This window comes from Ranitomeya imitator, chromosome 1, assembly GCF_032444005.1.
Source record: "Ranitomeya imitator isolate aRanImi1 chromosome 1, aRanImi1.pri, whole genome shotgun sequence".
NCBI classification, from domain to species: Eukaryota; Metazoa; Chordata; class Amphibia; order Anura; family Dendrobatidae; genus Ranitomeya; species Ranitomeya imitator.
The window spans coordinates 584,942,668-584,965,529 of record NC_091282.1 but is presented as its reverse complement, the minus strand read 5'-3'; positions in this window follow the sequence as shown (position 1 = coordinate 584,965,529).

The following is a 22,862-nucleotide window of genomic DNA, read 5'->3' as shown; positions in this document are numbered from 1 at the left end:
TACCATACACTCTACACTCTATACCCTACACTCTATACCCTACACTCTACACCCTACACTATATACCCTACACTCTACACTCTATAACCTACACTCTCTACCCTACACTCTATACCATACACTCTATACCATACACTCTGTCCCCTACACTCTATACCATACACTTTACACTCTATACCCTACTTTCTATACCCTACACTCTACACTCTATACCCTACACTCTACACTCTATACCCTACACTCTATACCCTACATTCTATACCCTACACGCTATACGCTACACTCTATACCCTACACTCTATACCTTACACTCTATACCCTACACTCTACACAGTATACCCTACACTCTATAACTTACACTCTACACTCTATACCCTACACTCTATACCATACACTCTATACCCTACACTCTATACCCTACACTCTACACTTTATACACTACACTCTATACCCTACACTCTATACCTTACACTCTGTACCCTACACTCTACACAGTATACCCTACACTCTATACCCTACACTCTATACCCTACACTCTACACTTTATACCCTACACTCTATACCCTACACTCTATACCCTACACTCTACACCATACACTCTATACCCTACCCTCTATACCTTACACTCTATACCCTACACTCTACACAGTATACCCTACACTCTATACCCTACACTCTACACTCTATACCCTACACTCTATACCATACACTCTATACCCTACACTCTATACCCTACACTCTACACACTATACCCTACACTCTATACCCTACACTCTATACCCTACACTCTACACTTTATACCCTACACTCTATACCCTACACTCCATACCCTACACTCTATACCCTACACTCTATACCCTACACTCTACACTCTATACCCTACACTCTATACCCTACACTCTATACCCTACACTCTATACCCTCCACTCTATACCCTACACTCTACACTCTACACCCTACACTTTACACACTATACCCTACACTCTATACCCTACACTCTACACTTTATACCCTACACTCTATACCCTACACTCTATACCCTACACTCTATACCCTACACTCTACACTTTATACCCTACACTCTATACACTACACTCTATACCCTACACTCTATACCCTACACTCTACACCCTACACTCTATACCCTACACCCTATACCCTACACTCTATACCCTACACTCTACACCCTACACTCTATACCCTACACTCTATACCCTACACTCTATACCCTACACTCTACACTCTATACCCTACACTCTATACCCTACAATCTATACCATACACTCTATACCATACACTCTATACCATACACTCTATCCCCTACACTCTATACCATACACTCTACACTCTATACCCTACACTCTATACCCTACACTCTACACCCTACACTATATACCCTACACTCTACACTCTATACCCTACACTCTCTACCCTACACTCTATACCATACACTCTATACCATACACTCTATCCCCTACACTCTATACCATACACTTTACACCCTATACCCTACTTTCTATACCCTACACTCTACACTCTATACCCTACACTCTATACCCTACACTCTACACTCTATACCCTACACTCTACACTCTATACCCTACACTCTACACCCTACACTCTATACCATACACTCTATACCCTACACTCTACACTCTATACCCTACACTCTATACCCTACTCTCTATACCCTACACCCTACGCTCTATACCCTACACTCTATACCCTACACTCTACACTCTATACCCTACCCCTCTATTCCATACACTCTATACCCTACACTCTATACCCTATACTCTACACTCTATACCCTACATTCTGCACTTTACACTCTATACCCTACACTCTATACTCTATACCCTACACTCTATACCGTACATTCTACACTCTATACCCTACACTCTATACCCTACACTCTAATCCCTACACTCTACACTCTATACCCTACACTCTATACCCTACACTCTATACCCTACACTCTACACCCTACACTCTATACCCTACACTCTATACCCTACACTCTATACCCTACACTCTACACTCTATACCCTACACTCTATACCATACACTCTACACTCTATTCCCTACACTCTATACCATACCCTCTATACCCTACACTCTATACCCTACACTCTACACTCTATACCATACCCTCTATACCCTACACTCTATACCCTATACTCTACACTCTATACCCTACAATCTATACCCTACACTCTATACCCTACACTCTATACCCTACACTCTATACCCTACACTCTACACTCTATACCCTACACTCTACACTTTACACTCTATACCCTACACTCTATTCCATACACTCTATACCCTACACTCTATACCCTACACTCTACACTCTATACCCTACAATCTACACTTTACACTCTATACCCTACACTCTATACCCTACACTCTATACTCTATACCCTACACTCTATACCGTACATTCTACACTCTATACCCTACACTCTATACACTACACTCTATACTCTATACCCTACACTCTATACCGTACATTCTACACTCTATACCCTACACTCTATACCCTACACTCTAATCCCTACACTCTACACTCTATACCCTACACTCTATACCCTACACTCTATACTCTACACTCTACACTCTATACCCTACACTCTATACCCTACACTCTATACCCTACACTCTATACCCTACACTCTACACTCTATACCCTACGCTCTATACCATACACTCTATACCCTACACTCTACACTCTATTCCCTACACTCTATACCATACACTCTATACCCTACACTCAATACCCTACACTATACACTCTATACCCTACACTCTACACTCTATAACATACACTCTATACCTTACACCCTATACCCTACACTCTATACCCTACAATCTATACCCTACACTCTATACCCTACACTCTATACCCTACTCTCTATACTCTACACTCTACACTCTATACCCTACACTCTATACCATACACTCTATACCATACACTCTATACCCTACAGTCTATACCCTACACTCTACACTCTATACCATACACTCTATACCCTACACTCTATACCCTACACTCTATACCCTACAATCTATACCCTACACTCTATACCCTACACTCTATACCCTATACTCTACACTTTATACCCTACACTCTATACCCTACACTCTATACCCTACACTCTATACCCTACACTCTATACCCTACACTCTATACCCTACACTCTACACTCTATACCCTACACTCTATACCCTACACTCTATACCCTACACTCTACACTTCATACCCTACACTCTATACCCTACACTCTATACCCTCCACTCTATTCCCTACACTCTACACTCTACACCATACACTCTACACTTTACACTCTATACTCTACACTCTATACCCTACACTCTACACTTTATACCTTACACTCTATACCCTACACTCTATACCCTACATTCTATACCCTACACGCTATACCCTACACTCTATACCCTACACTCTATACCCTACAATCTATACCCTACACTCTACACTTTATACCCTACACTCTATACCCTACACTCTATACCCTACATTCTATACCCTACACGCTATACCCTACACTCTATACCCTACACTCTATACCCTACACTCTATACCCTACACTCTACACCCTACACTCTATACCCTACACCCTATACCCTACATTCTATACCCTACACTCTACACCCTACACTCTATACCCTACAGTCTATACCCTACACTCTATACCCTACACTATATACCCTACACTCTACACTCTATACCCTACACTCTACACTCTATACCCTACACTCTATCCCCTACACTCTATACCATACACTCTACACTCTATACCCTACACTCTATACCCTACACTCTACACCCTACACTATATACCCTACACTCTACACTCTATACCCTACACTCTCTACCCTACACTCTATACCATACACTCTATACCATACACTCTGTCCCCTACACTCTATTTAATACACTTTACACTCTATACCCTACTTTCTATACCCTACACTCTACACACTATACCCTACACTCTATACCCTACACTCTATACCCTACACTCTACACTTTATACCCTACACTCTATACCCTACACTCCATACCCTACACTCTACACTCTATACCCTACCCCTCTATTCCATACACTCTATACCCTACACTCTATACCCTATACTCTACACTCTATACCCTACACTCTGCACTTTACACTCTATACCCTACACTCTATACTCTATACCCTACACTCTATACCGTACATTCTACACTCTATACCCTACACTCTATACCCTACACTCTAATCCCTACACTCTACACTCTATACCCTACACTCTATACCCTACACTCTATACCCTACACTCTACACCCTACACTCTATACCCTACACTCTATACCCTACACTCTATACCCTACACTCTACACTCTATACCCTACACTCTATACCATACACTCTACACTCTATTCCCTACACTCTATACCATACCCTCTATACCCTACACTCTATACCCTACACTCTACACTCTATACCATACCCTCTATACCCTACACTCTATACCCTATACTCTACACTCTATACCCTACAATCTATACCCTACACTCTATACCCTACACTCTATACCCTACACTCTATACCCTACACTCTACACTCTATACCCTACACTCTACACTTTACACTCTATACCCTACACTCTATTCCATACACTCTATACCCTACACTCTATACCCTACACTCTACACTCTATACCCTACAATCTACACTTTACACTCTATACCCTACACTCTATACCCTACACTCTATACTCTATACCCTACACTCTATACCGTACATTCTACACTCTATACCCTACACTCTATACCCTACACTCTATACTCTATACCCTACACTCTATACCGTACATTCTACACTCTATACCCTACACTCTATACCCTACACTCTAATCCCTACACTCTACACTCTATACCCTACACTCTATACCCTACACTCTATACTCTACACTCTACACTCTATACCCTACACTCTATACCCTACACTCTATACCCTACACTCTATACCCTACACTCTACACTCTATACCCTACGCTCTATACCATACACTCTATACCCTACACTCTACACTCTATTCCCTACACTCTATACCCTACACTCAATACCCTACACTATACACTCTATACCCTACACTCTACACTCTATAACATACACTCTATACCTTACACCCTATACCCTACACTCTATACCCTACAATCTATACCCTACACTCTATACCCTACACTCTATACCCTACTCTCTATACTCTACACTCTACACTCTATACCCTACACTCTATACCATACACTCTATACCATACACTCTATACCCTACAGTCTATACCCTACACTCTACACTCTATACCATACACTCTATACCCTACACTCTATACCCTATACTCTACACTTTATACCCTACACTCTATACCCTACACTCTATACCCTACACTCTATACCCTACACTCTATACCCTACACTCTATACCCTACACTCTACACTCTATACCCTACACTCTATACCCTACACTCTATACCCTACACTCTACACTTTATACCCTACACTCTATACCCTACACTCTATACCCTCCACTCTATACCCTACACTCTACACTCTACACCATACACTCTACACTTTACACTCTATACCCTACACTCTATACCCTACACTCTACACTTTATACCTTACACTCTATACCCTACACTCTATACCCTACATTCTATACCCTACACGCTATACCCTACACTCTGTACCCTACACTCTATACCCTACAATCTATACCCTACACTCTACACTTTATACCCTACACTCTATACCCTACACTCTATACCCTACATTCTATACCCTACACGCTATACCCTACACTCTATACCCTACACTCTATACCCTACACTCTATACCCTACACTCTACACCCTACACTCTATACCCTACACCCTATACCCTACATTCTATACCCTACACTCTACACCCTACACTCTATACCCTACAGTCTATACCCTACACTCTATACCCTACACTATATACCCTACACTCTACACTCTATACCCTACACTCTACACTCTATACCCTACACTCTATCCCCTACACTCTATACCATACACTCTACACTCTATACCCTACACTCTATACCCTACACTCTACACCCTACACTATATACCCTACACTCTACACTCTATACCCTACACTCTCTACCCTACACTCTATACCATACACTCTATACCATACACTCTGTCCCCTACACTCTATACCATACACTTTACACTCTATACCCTACTTTCTATACCCTACACTCTACACTCTATACCCTACACTCTATACCCTACAGTCTACACTCTATACCCTACACTCTATACCCTACATTCTATACCCTACACGCTATACCCTACATTCTATACCCTACACCCTATACCCTACACTCTATACCCTACACTCTACACCCTACACTCTATACCCTACACTCTATACCCTACACTCTATACTCTACACACTATACCCTACACTCTACACCCTACACTCTATACCCTACACTCTATACCCTACACTCTACACTCTATACCCTACAATCTATACCCTACACTCTATACCCTACACTCTATACCCTACACTCTACACTTTATACCCTACACTCTATACCCTACACTCTATACCCTACACTCTATACCCTACACTCTATACCCTACACTCTACACTTTATACCCTACACTCTATACCCTACACTCTATACCCTACACTCTATACCCTACACACTATACCCTACACTCTACACTCTATACCCTACACTCTATACCCTACACTCTATACCCTACACTCTACACTTTATAACCTACACTCTATACCCTACATTCTATACCCTCCACTCTATACCCTACACTCTACACTCTACACCCTACACTCTACACTTTACACTCTATACCCTACACTCTATACCCTACACTCTACACTCTATACCCTACACTCTATACCCTACACTCTATACCCTACATTCTATACCCTACACGCCATACCCTACACTCTATACCCTACACTCTACACTCTATACCCTACACTCTACATTCTATACCCTACACTCTATACCCTACATTCTATACCCTACACGCTATACCCTACATTCTATACCCTACACCCTATACCCTACACTCTATACCCTACACTCTACACCCTACACTCTATACCCTACACTCTATACCCTACACTCTATACCCTACACTCTACACCCTACACTCTATACCCTACACTCTATACCCTACACTCTACACTCTATACCCTACAATCTATACCCTACACTCTATACCCTACACTCTATACCCTACACTCTATACCCTACACTCTACACTTTATACCCTACACTCTATACCCTACACTCTATACCCTACACTCTATACCCTACACACTATACCCTACACTCTACACTCTATACCCTACACTCTATACCCTACACTCTATACCCTACACTCTACACTTTATAACCTACACTCTATACCCTACATTCTATACCCTCCACTCTATACCCTACACTCTACACTCTACACCCTACACTCTACACTTTACACTCTATACCCTACACTCTATACCCTACACTCTACACTCTATACCCTACACTCTATACCCTACACTCTATACCCTACATTCTATACCCTACACGCCATACCCTACACTCTATACCCTACACTCTATACCCTACACTCTATACCCTACACTCTACACCCTACACTCTATACCCTACACTCTATACCCTACATTCTATGCCCTACACTCTACACCCTACACTCTATACCCTACACTCTATACCCTACACTCTACACTTTATACCCTACACTCTACACTCTATACCCTACACTCTATCCCCTACACTCTATACCATACACTCTACACTCTATACCCTACACTCTATACCCTACACTCTACACCCTACACTATATACCCTACACTCTTTACAATACACTCTCTACCCTACACTCTATACCATACACTCTATACCATACACTCTGTCCCCTACACTCTATACCATACACTTTACACTCTATACCGTACTTTCTATACCCTACACTCTACACTCTATACCCTACACTCTATACCCTACACTCTACACTCTATACCCTACACTCTACACTCTATACCCTACACTCTATACCCTACATTCTATACCCTATACGCTATACCCTACACTCTATACCCTACACTCTATACCCTACACTCTATACCCTACACTCTACACCCTACACCCTATACCCTACACTCTATACCCTACACTCTACACCCTATACTCTATACCCTACACTCTATACCCTACACTCTATACTCTACACTCTATACCCTACACTCTACACTCTATACCCTACACTCTACACTCTATGCCCTACACTCTATACCCTACAATCTATACCATACACTCTATACCATACACTCTATCCCCTACACTCTATACCATACACTCTACACTCTATACCCTACACTCTATACCCTACACTCTACACCCTACACTATATACCCTACACTCTACACTCTATACCCTACAATCTCTACCCTACACTCTATACCATACACTCTATACCATACACTCTGTCCCCTACACTCTATACCATACACTTTACACTCTATACCCTACTTTCTATACCCTATACTCTACACTCTATACCCTACACTCTATACCCTACACTCTACACTCTATACCCTACACTCTACACTCTATACCCTACACTCTACACCCTACACTCTATCCCATACACTCTATACCCTACACTCTACACTCTATACCCTACACTCTATCCCCTACACTCTATACCATACACTCTACACTCTATACCCTACACTCTATACCCTACACTCTACACCCTACACTATATACCCTACACTCTACACTCTATACCCTACACTCTCTACCCTACACTCTATACAATACACTCTATACCATACACTCTGTCCCCTACACTCTATACCATACACTTTACACTCTATACCCTACTTTCTATACCCTACACTCTACACTCTATACCCTACACTCTATACCCTACACTCTACACTCTATACCCTACACTCTACACTCTATACCCTACACTCTATACCCTACATTCTATACCCTACACGCTATACCCTACACTCTATACCCTACACTCTATACCCTACACTCTATACCCTACACTCTACACCCTACACCCTATACCCTACACTCTATACCCTACACTCTACACCCTATACTCTATACCCTACACTCTATACCCTACACTCTACACTCTATACCCTACACTCTACACCCTACACTCTATACCCTACAATCTATACCATACACTCTATACCATACACTCTATCCCCTACACTCTATACCATACACTCTACACTCTATACCCTACACTCTATACCCTACACTCTACACCTTACACTATATACCCTACACTCTACACTCTATACCCTACAATCTCTACCCTACACTCTATACCATACACTCTATACCATACACTCTGTCACCTACACTCTATACCATACACTTTACACTCTATACCCTACTTTCTATACCCTATACTCTACACTCTATACCCTACACTCTATACCCTACACTCTACACTCTATACCCTACACTCTACACTCTATACCCTACACTCTACACCCTACACTCTATCCCATACACTCTATACCCTACACTCTACACTCTATACCCTACACTCTATACCCTACGCTCTATACCCTACACCCTACACTCTATACCCTACACTCTCTACCCTACACTCTACACTTTATACCCTACACTCTATTCCATACACTCTATACCCTACACTCTATACCCTACACTCTACACTCTATACCCTACACTCTACACTCTATACCCTACACTCTATACCCTACACTCTATACCATACACTCTATACCCTACACTCTATACCCTACACTCTATACCCTACACTCTACACTCTACACCATACACTCTATACCCTACACTCTACACTCTATACCCTACAATCTATACCCTACAATCTATACCATACACTCTATACCATACACTCTATCCCCTACACTCTATACCATACACTCTACACTCTATACCCTACACTCTATACCCTACACTCTACACCCTACACTATATACCCTACACTCTACACTCTATACCCTACAATCTCTACCCTACACTCTATACCATACACTCTATACCATACACTCTGTCCCCTACAATCTATACCATACACTTTACACTCTATACCCTACACTCTATACCCTACACTCTACACTCTATACCCTACACTCTACACTCTATACCCTACACTCTACACCCTACACTCTATACCATACACTCTATACCCTACACTCTACACTCTATACCCTACACTCTATACCCTACGCTCTATACCCTACACCCTACACTCTATACCCTACACTCTATACCCTACACTCTACACTTTATACCCTACACTCTATTCCATACACTCTATACCCTACACTCTATACCCTACACTCTACACTCTATACCCTACACTCTACACTCTATAACCTACACTCTATACCCTACACTCTATACCATACACTCTATACCCTACACTCTATACCCTACACTCTTTACCCTACACTCTACACTCTACACCATACACTCTATACCCTACCCTCTATACCCTACACTCTATACCCTACACTCTATCCCCTACACTCTACACCCTTCACTTTATACCTTACACTCTATACCCTACACTCTATACCCTAAACCCTAGGCTCTATACCTCACACTCTATACCCTTCACTCTATACCCTACACTCTATACCCTACACTCTATACCCTACACTCTACACCCTACACTTTATAGCTTACACTCTATACCATACACTCTATACCATACACTCTACACTCTATACCCTACACTCTATACCCTACACTCTATACCCTACACTCTATACCCTACACTCTACACCCTACACTCTATAGCTTACACTCTATACCCTACACTCTATACCCTAAACTCTATACCATACACTCTATACCCTACACTCTATACCCTACACTCTATACCCTACACTCTACACCATACACTCTATACCCTACCCTCTATACCTTACACTCTATACCATACACTCTACACAGTATACCCTACACTCTATACCCTACACTCTACACTCTATACCCTACACTCTATACCATACACTCTATACCCTACACTCTACACTTTATACCCTACACTCTATACCCTACACTCTATACCCTACATTCTATACCCTACACGCTATACCCTACACTCTATACCCTACACTCTATACCCTACACTCTATACCCTACACTCTACACTTTATACCCTACACTCTATACCCTACACTCTATACCCTACATTCTATACCCTACATTCTATACCCTACACGCTATACCCTACACGCTATACCCTACACTCTATACCCTACACTCTATACCCTACACTCTATACCCTACTCTCTACACTCTATACCCTACACTCTACACTCTATACCCTACACTCTATCCCCTACACTCTATACCATACACTCTACACTCTATACCCTACACTCTATACCCTACACTCTACACCCTACACTATATACCCTACACTCTACACTCTATACCCTACACTCTCTACCCTACACTCTATACCATACACTCTATACCATACACTCTGTCCCCTACACTCTATACCATACACTTTACACTCTATACCCTACTTTCTATACCCTACACTCTACACTCTATACCCTACACTCTATACCCTACACTCTACACTCTATACCCTACGCTCTACACTCTATACCCTACACTCTATACCCTACATTCTATACCCTACACGCTATACCCTACACTCTATACCCTACACTCTATACCCTACACTCTACACCCTACACCCTATACCCTACACTCTATACCCTACACTCTACACCCTATACTCTATACCCTACACTCTATACCCTACACTCTATACCCTACACTCTATACCCTACACTCTACACTCTATACCCTACACTCTACACTCTATACCCTACACTCTATACCCTACAATCTATACCATACACTCTATACCATACACTCTATCCCCTACACTCTATACCATACACTCTACACTCTATACCCTACACTCTATACCCTACACTCTACACCCTACACTATATACCCTACACTCTACACTCTATACCCTACAATCTCTACCCTACACTCTATACCATACACTCTATACCATACACTCTGTCCCCTACACTCTATACCATACACTTTACACTCTATACCCTACTTTCTATACCCTATACTCTATACCCTACACTCTATACCCTACACTCTACACTTTATACCCTACACTCTATTCCATACACTCTATACCCTACACTCTATACCCTACACTCTACACTCTATACCCTACACTCTACACTCTATACCCTACACTCTATACCCTACACTCTATACCATACACTCTATACCCTACACTCTATACCCTACACTCTATACCCTACACTCTACACTCTACACCATACACTCTATACCCTACCCTCTATACCCTACACTCTATACCCTACACTCTATCCCCTACACTCTACACCCTTCACTTTATACCTTACACTCTATACCCTACACTCTATACCCTAAACCCTACGCTCTATACCTCACACTCTATACCCTTCACTCTATAACCTACACTCTATACCCTACACTCTATAACCTACACTCTACAACCTACACTTTATAGCTTACACTCTATACCCTACACTCTATACCATACACTCTACACTCTATACCCTACACTCTATACCCTACACTCTATACCCTACACTCTATACCCTACACTCTACACCCTACACTCTATAGCTTACACTCTATACCCTACACTCTATACCCTAAACTCTATACCATACACTCTATACCCTACACTCTATACCCTACACTCTACACCATACACTCTATACCCTACCCTCTATACCTTACACTCTATACCCTACACTCTACACAGTATACCCTACACTCTATACCCTACACTCTACACTCTATACCCTACACTCTATACCATACACTCTATACCCTACACTCTATACCCTACACTCTACACTCTATACCCTACACTCTATACCCTACACTCTATACCCTACACTCTACACTTTATACCCTACACTCTATACCCTACACTCTGTACCCTGCACTCTATACCCTACACTCTATTCCCTACACTCTATATTCTACACTCTACACACTATACCCTACACTCTATACCCTACACTCTATACCCTACACTCTATACCCTACACTCTATACCCTACACTCTACACATTATACCCTACACTCTATACCCTACACTCTATACCCTACACTCTATACCCTACACTCTATACCCTACACTCTACACTCTATACCCTACACTCTATACCCTACACTCTATACCCTACACTCTACACTTTATACCCTACACTCTATACCCTACACTCTATACCCTCCACTCTATACCCTACACTCTACACTCTACACCCTACACTCTACACTTTACACTCTATACCCTACACTCCATACCCTACACTCTACACTTTATACCCTACACTCTATACCCTACACTCTATACCCTACACTCTGTACCCTACACGCTATACCGTACACTCTATACCCTACACTCTATACCCTACACTCTATACCCTACACTCTACACCCTACACTCTATACCCTACACCCTATACCCTACACTCTATACCCTACACTCTACACCCTACACTCTATACCCTACACTCTATACCCTACACTCTATACCCTACACTCTACACTCTATACCCTACACTCTACACTCTATACCCTACACTCTATACCCTACAATCTATACCATACACTCTATACCAAACACTCTATACCATACACTCTATCCCCTACAGTCTATACCATACACTGTACACTCTATACCCTACACTCTATACCCTACACTCTACACCCTACACTATATACCCTACACTCTACACTCTATACCCTACACTCTCTACCCTACACTCTATACCATACACTCTATACCATACACTCTGTCCCCTACACTCTATACCCTACACTCTATACCCTACACTCTATACCCTACACTCTACACTCTATACCCTACACTCTATACCCTACACTCTACACTCTATACCCTACACTCTATTCCATACACTCTATACCCTACACTTTATACGCTACACTCTACACTCTATACCCTACACTCTACACTTTACACTCTATACCCTACACTCTATACTCTATACCCTACACTCTATACCGTACATTCTACACTCTATACCCTACACTCTATACCCTACACTCTAATCCCTACACTCTACACTCTATACCCTACACTCTGTACCCTACACTCTATACGCTACACTCTACACCCTACACTCTATACCCTACACTCTATACCCTACACTCTATACCCTACACTCTACACTCTATACCCTACACTCTATACCATACACTCTACACTCTATTCCCTACACTCTATACCATACACTCTATACCCTACACTCTATACCGTACACTATATACTCTATACCCTACACTCTACACTCTATACCATACACTCTATACCCTACACTCTATACCATACACTCTACACTCTATACCCTACAATCTATACCCTACACTCTATACCCTACACTCTATACCCTACACTCTATACCCTACACTCTACACTCTATACCCTACACTCTATACCATACACTCTATACCCTACACTCTATACCATACACTCTACACCATACACTCTATACCATACACTCTATACCCCACACTCTACACTCTATACCCTACACTCTATACCCTACACTCTATACTATACACTCTATACCCTACACTCTATACCCTACACTATACACTCTATACCCTACACTCTACACCATACACTCTATACCCTACACTCTATACTCTACGCTATACACTCTATACCCTACAATCTATACCTTACACTCTATACCCTACACTCTATACCCTACACTCTATACCCTACACTCTACACTCTATAACCTACACTCTATACCATACACTCTATATCCTACACTCTATACCCTACACTCTATACCCTACACTCTACACTCTGTACCCTACACTCTATACCATACACTCTATACCCTACACTCTATACCCTACACTCTATACCCTACACTCTACACTCTATACCCTACACTCTATACCTTACACTCTATACCCTACACTCTATACCCTACACTCTACACTCTAAACTGTATACCATACACTCTATACCCTACACTCTACACCCTACACTCTATACCATACACTCTATACCCTACACTCTACACTCTATACCCTACACACTATACCCTACACTCTATACCCTACACCCTACGCTCTATACCCTACACTCTATACCCTACACTCTACACTCTATACCCTACACTCTATTCCATAGACTCTATACCCTACACTCTATACCCTACACTCTATACCCTACACTCTACACCCTACACTTTATAGCTTACATTTTATACCCTACACTCTATACCCTACACTCTACACTCTATACCCTACACTCTATACCCTACACTCTATACCCAACACTCTATACCCTACACTCTATACCCTACACTCTACACCCTACACTTTATAGCTTACACTCTATACCCTACACTCTATACCCTAAACTCTATACCATACACTCTATACCCTACACTCTAAACCCTACACTCTATACCCTACACTCTACAACATACACTCTATACCCTACCCTCTATACCTTACACTCTATACCCTACACTCTACACAGTATACCCTACACTCTATACCCTACACTCTACACTCTATACCCTACACTCTATACCATACACTCTATACCCTACACTCTATACCCTACACTCTACACTCTATACCCTACACTCTATACCCTACACTCTATACCCTACACTCTATACCCTACACTCTATACCCTACACTCTATACCCTACACTCTACACTCTATACCCTACACTCTATACCCTACACTCTATACCCTACACTCTATACCCTACACTCTACACTTTATACCCTACACTCTATACCCTACACTCTATACCCTACACTCTACACTCTATACCCTACACTCTATACCCTACACTCTATACCCTACACTCTACACTTTATACCCTACACTCTACACTTTACACTCTATACTCTACACTCTATACCCTACACTCTACACTTTATACCCTACACTCTATACCCTACACTCTATACCCTACACTCTATACCCTACACGCTATGCCCTACACTCTATACCCTACACTCTATACCCTACACTTTATACCCTACACTCTACACCCTACACTCTATACCCTACACCCTATACCCTACACTCTATACCCTACACTCTACACCCTACACTCTATACCCTACACTCTATACCCTACACTCTATACCCTACACTCTACACTCTATACCCGACACTCTACACTCTATACCCTACACTCTATACCCTACAATCTATACCATACACTCTATACCATACACTCTATACCATACACTCTATCCCCTACACTCTATACCATACACTCTACACTCTATACCCTACACTCTATACCCTACACTCTACACCCTACACTATATACCCTACACTTTACACTCTATACCCTACACTCTCTACCCTACACTCTATACCATACACTCTATACCATACACTCTGTCCCCTACACTCTCTACCATACACTTTACACTCTATACCCTACTTTCTATACCCTACACTCTACACTCTATACCCTACACTCTGTACCCTACACTCTACACTCTATACCCTACACTCTACACTCTATACTCTACACTCTACACCCTACACTCTATACCCTACACACTACGCTCTATACCCTACACTTTATACCCTACACTCTACACTCTATACCCTACACTCTATTCCATACACTCTATACCCTACACTCTACACCCTACACTCTACACTCTATACCCTACACTCTACACTTTACACTCTATACCCTACACTCTATGCTCTATACCCTACACTCTATACCGTACATTCTACACTCTATACCCTACACTCTATACCCTACACTCTAATCCCTACACTCTACACTCTATACCCTACACTCTATACCCTACACTCTATACCCTACACTCTACACCCTACACTCTATACCCTAAACTCTATACCCTACACTCTATACCCTACACTCTACACTCTATACCCTACACTCTATACCATACACTCTACAATCTATTCCCTACACTCTATACCATACACTCTATACCCTACACTCTATACCCTACACTATACACTGTATACCCTACACTCTACACTCTATACCATACACTCTATACCCTACACTCTATACCCTACACTCTACACTCTATACCCTACAATCTTTACCCTACACTCTATACCCTACACTCTATACCCTACACTCTATACCCTACACTCTACACTCTATACCCTACACTCTATACCATACACTCTATACCCTACACTCTATACCATACACTCTACACCATACACTCTATACCATACACTCTATACCATACACTCTATACCCCACACTCTATACCCTACACTCTATACCATACACTCTATACCATACACTCTATACCCTACACTCTATACCCTACACTCTACACTTTATACCCTACACTCTATACCCTACACTCTATACCCTACACTCTACACTCTATACCCTACACTCTATACCCTACACTCTATACCCTACACTCTACACTTTATACCCTACACTCTACACTTTACACTCTATACTCTACACTCTATACCCTACACTCTACACTTTATACCCTACACTCTATACCCTACACTCTATACCCTACACTCTATACCCTACACGCTATACCCTACACTCTATACCCTACACTCTATACCCTACACTCTATACCCTACACTCTACACCCTACACTCTATACCCTACACCCTATACCCTACACTCTATACCCTACACTCTACACCCTACACTCTATACCCTACACTCTATACCCTACACTCTATACCCTACACTCTACACTCTATACCCTACACTCTACACTCTATACCCTACACTCTATACCCTACAATCTATACCATACACTCTATACCATACACTCTATACCATACACTCTATCCCCTACACTCTATACCATACACTCTACACTCTATACCCTACACTCTATACCCTACACTCTACACCCTACACTATATACCCTACACTTTACACTCTATACCCTACACTCTCTACCCTACACTCTATACCATACACTCCATACCATACACTCTGTCCCCTACACTCTATACCATACACTTTACACTCTATACCCTACTTTCTATACCCTACACTCTACACTCTATACCCTACACTCTGTACCCTACACTCTACACTCTATACCCTACACTCTACACTCTATACTCTACACTCTACACCCTACACTCTATACCATACACTCTATACCCTACACTCTACACTCTATACCCTACACTCTATACCCTACACTCTATACCCTACACACTACGCTCTATACCCTACACTTTATACCCTACACTCTACACTCTATACCCTACACTCTATTCCATACACTCTATACCCTACACTCTATACCCTACACTCTACACTCTATACCCTACACTCTACACTTTACACTCTATACCCTACACTCTATGCTCTATACCCTACACTCTATACCGTACATTCTACACTCTATACCCTACACTCTATACCCTACACTCTAATCCCTACACTCTACACTCTATACCCTACACTCTATACCCTACACTCTATACCCTACACTCTACACCCTACACTCTATACCCTACACTCTATACCCTACACTCTATACCCTACACTCTACACTCTATACCCTACACTCTATACCATACACTCTACAATCTATTCCCTACACTCTATACCATACACTCTATACCCTACACTCTATACCCTACACTATACACTGTATACCCTACACTCTACACTCTATACCATACACTCTATACCCTACACTCTATACCCTACACTCTACACTCTATACCCTACAATCTTTACCCTACACTCTATACCCTACACTCTATACCCTACACTCTATACCCTACACTCTACACTCTATACCCTACACTCTATACCATACACTCTATACCCTACACTCTATACCATACACTCTACACCATACACTCTATACCATACACTCTATACCATACATTCTATACCCCACACTCTATACCCTACACTCTATACCCTACACTCTATACTATACACTCTATACCCTAAACTCTATACCCTACACTATACACTCTATACCCTACACTCTACACCATACACTCTTTACCCTACACTCTATACTCTACGCTATACACTCTATACCCTACAATGTATACCTTACACTCTATACCCTACACTCTATACCCTACACTCTATACCCTACACTCTACACTCTATAACCTACACTCTATACCATACACTCTATATCCTACACTCTATACCCTACACTCTATACCCTACACTCTACACTCTATACCCTACACTCTATACCATACACTCTATACCCTACACTCTATACCCTACACTCTACACTCTAAACTGTATACCATACACTCTATACCCTACACTCTACACCCTACACTCTATACCATACACTCTATACCCTACACTCTACACTCTATACCCTACACTCTATACCCTACACTATATACCCTACACCCTACGCTCTATACCCTACACTCTATACCTTACACTCTACACTCTATACCCTACACTCTATTCCATACACTCTATACCCTACACTCTATACCCTACACTCTACACTCTATACCCTACACTCTACACTTTACACTCTATACCCTACACTCTATACCCTACACTCTATACTCTATACCCTACACTCTATACCGGACATTCTACACTCTATACCCTACACTCTATACCCTACATTCTAATCCCTACACTCTACACTCTATACCCTACACTCTATACCCTACACTCTATACCTTACACTCTACAATCTATACCCTACACTCTATACCCTAAACTCTATACCCTACACTCTATACCCTACACTCTACACTCTATACCCTACACTCTATACCATACACTCTATACCCTACACTCTACACTCTTTTCCCTACACTCTATACCATACACTCTATACCCTACACTCAATACCCTACACTATACACTCTATACCCTACACTCTACACTCTATAACATACACTCTATACCTTACACCCTATACCCTACACTCTACACTCTATACCCTACAATCTATACCCTACACTCTATACCCTACACTCTATACCCCACTCTCTATACCCTACACTCTACACTCTATACCCTACACTCTGTACCATACACTCTATACCATACACTCTATACCCTACAGTCTATACCCTACACTCTACACTCTATACCATACATACAATACCCTACACTCTATACCCTACACTCTACACTCTATACCCTACAATCTATACCCTACACTCTATACCCTACTCAATACCCTACACTCTACACTCTATACCCTACACTCTATAACATACACTCTATACACTACACTCTATACCTTGCACTCTATACCCTACACTCTGCAGTCTACAATCTATACCCTACACGCTACACTCTATACCCTACACTCTATAACAAACACTCTATACCCTACACTATATACTATACACTCTATACCATACACTCTATACCGTACACTCTATACCCTACACTCTACACTCTATACTCTACACTCTATACCCTACACTCTATACCCTACACTGTATACCCTACACTCTACACTCTATACCCTACACTCTACACTCTATGCTCTACACTTTATACCCTACACTCTACACTCTATACCATACACTCTATACCCTACACTCTACACTCTATACCCTACACTCTACACTCTACACTCTATGCCCTACACTTTATACCCTACACTCTACACTCTATACCATACACTCTATACTCTACACTCTATACCATACACTCCACACCCTACACTCTATACCATACACGCTATACCCTACACTCTACACTCTATACCCCACACTCTATAGCATACACTCTACACCCTACACTCTATACCATACACTCTAATCCCTACACTCTACACTCTATACCCTACACTCTATACCCTACACTCTACACTCTATTCCATACACTCTATACCCTACACTCTATACCCTACACTCTACACTCCACACTCTATTCCATACACTCTATACCCTACACTCTATACCCTACACTCTACACTCTATACCCTACACTCTACACTTTACACTCTATACCCTACACTCTATGCTCTATACCCTACACTCTATACCGTACATTCTACACTCTATACCCTACACTCTATACCCTACACTCTAATCCCTACACTCTACACTCTATACCCTACACTCTATACCCTACACTCTATACCCTACACTCTACACCCTACACTCTATACCCTACACTCTATACCCTACACTCTATACCCTACACTCTACACTCTATACCCTACACTCTATACCATACACTCTACAATCTATTCCCTACACTCTATACCATACACTCTATACCCTACACTCTATACCCTACACTATACACTGTATACCCTACACTCTACACTCTATACCATACACTCTATACCCTACACTCTATACCCTACACTCTACACTCTATACCCTACAATCTTTACCCTACACTCTATACCCTACACTCTATACCCTACACTCTATACCCTACACTCTACACTCTATACCCTACACTCTATACCATACACTCTATACCCTACACTCTATACCATACACTCTACACCATACACTCTATACCATACACTCTATACCATACATTCTATACCCCACACTCTATACCCTACACTCTATACCCTACACTCTATACTATACACTCTATACCCTAAACTCTATACCCTACACTATACACTCTATACCCTACACTCTACACCATACACTCTTTACCCTACACTCTATACTCTACGCTATACACTCTATACCCTACAATGTATACCTTACACTCTATACCCTACACTCTATACCCTACACTCTATACCCTACACTCTACACTCTATAACCTACACTCTATACCATACACTCTATATCCTACACTCTATACCCTACACTCTATACCCTACACTCTACACTCTATACCCTACACTCTATACCATACACTCTATACCCTACACTCTATACCCTACACTCTACACTCTAAACTGTATACCATACACTCTATACCCTACACTCTACACCCTACACTCTATACCATACACTCTATACCCTACACTCTACACTCTATACCCTACACTCTATACCCTACACTATATACCCTACACCCTACGCTCTATACCCTACACTCTATACCTTACACTCTACACTCTATACCCTACACTCTATTCCATACACTCTATACCCTACACTCTATACCCTACACTCTACACTCTATACCCTACACTCTACACTTTACACTCTATACCCTACACTCTATACCCTACACTCTATACTCTATACCCTACACTCTATACCGGACATTCTACACTCTATACCCTACACTCTATACCCTACATTCTAATCCCTACACTCTACACTCTATACCCTACACTCTATACCCTACACTCTATACCCTACACTCTACAATCTATACCCTACACTCTATACCCTAAACTCTATACCCTACACTCTATACCCTACACTCTACACTCTATACCCTACACTCTATACCATACACTCTATACCCTACACTCTACACTCTTTTCCCTACACTCTATACCATACACTCTATACCCTACACTCAATACCCTACACTATACACTCTATACCCTACACTCTACACTCTATAACATACACTCTATACCTTACACCCTATACCCTACACTCTACACTCTATACCCTACAATCTATACCCTACACTCTATACCCTACACTCTATACCCCACTCTCTATACCCTACACTCTACACTCTATACCCTACACTCTGTACCATACACTCTATACCATA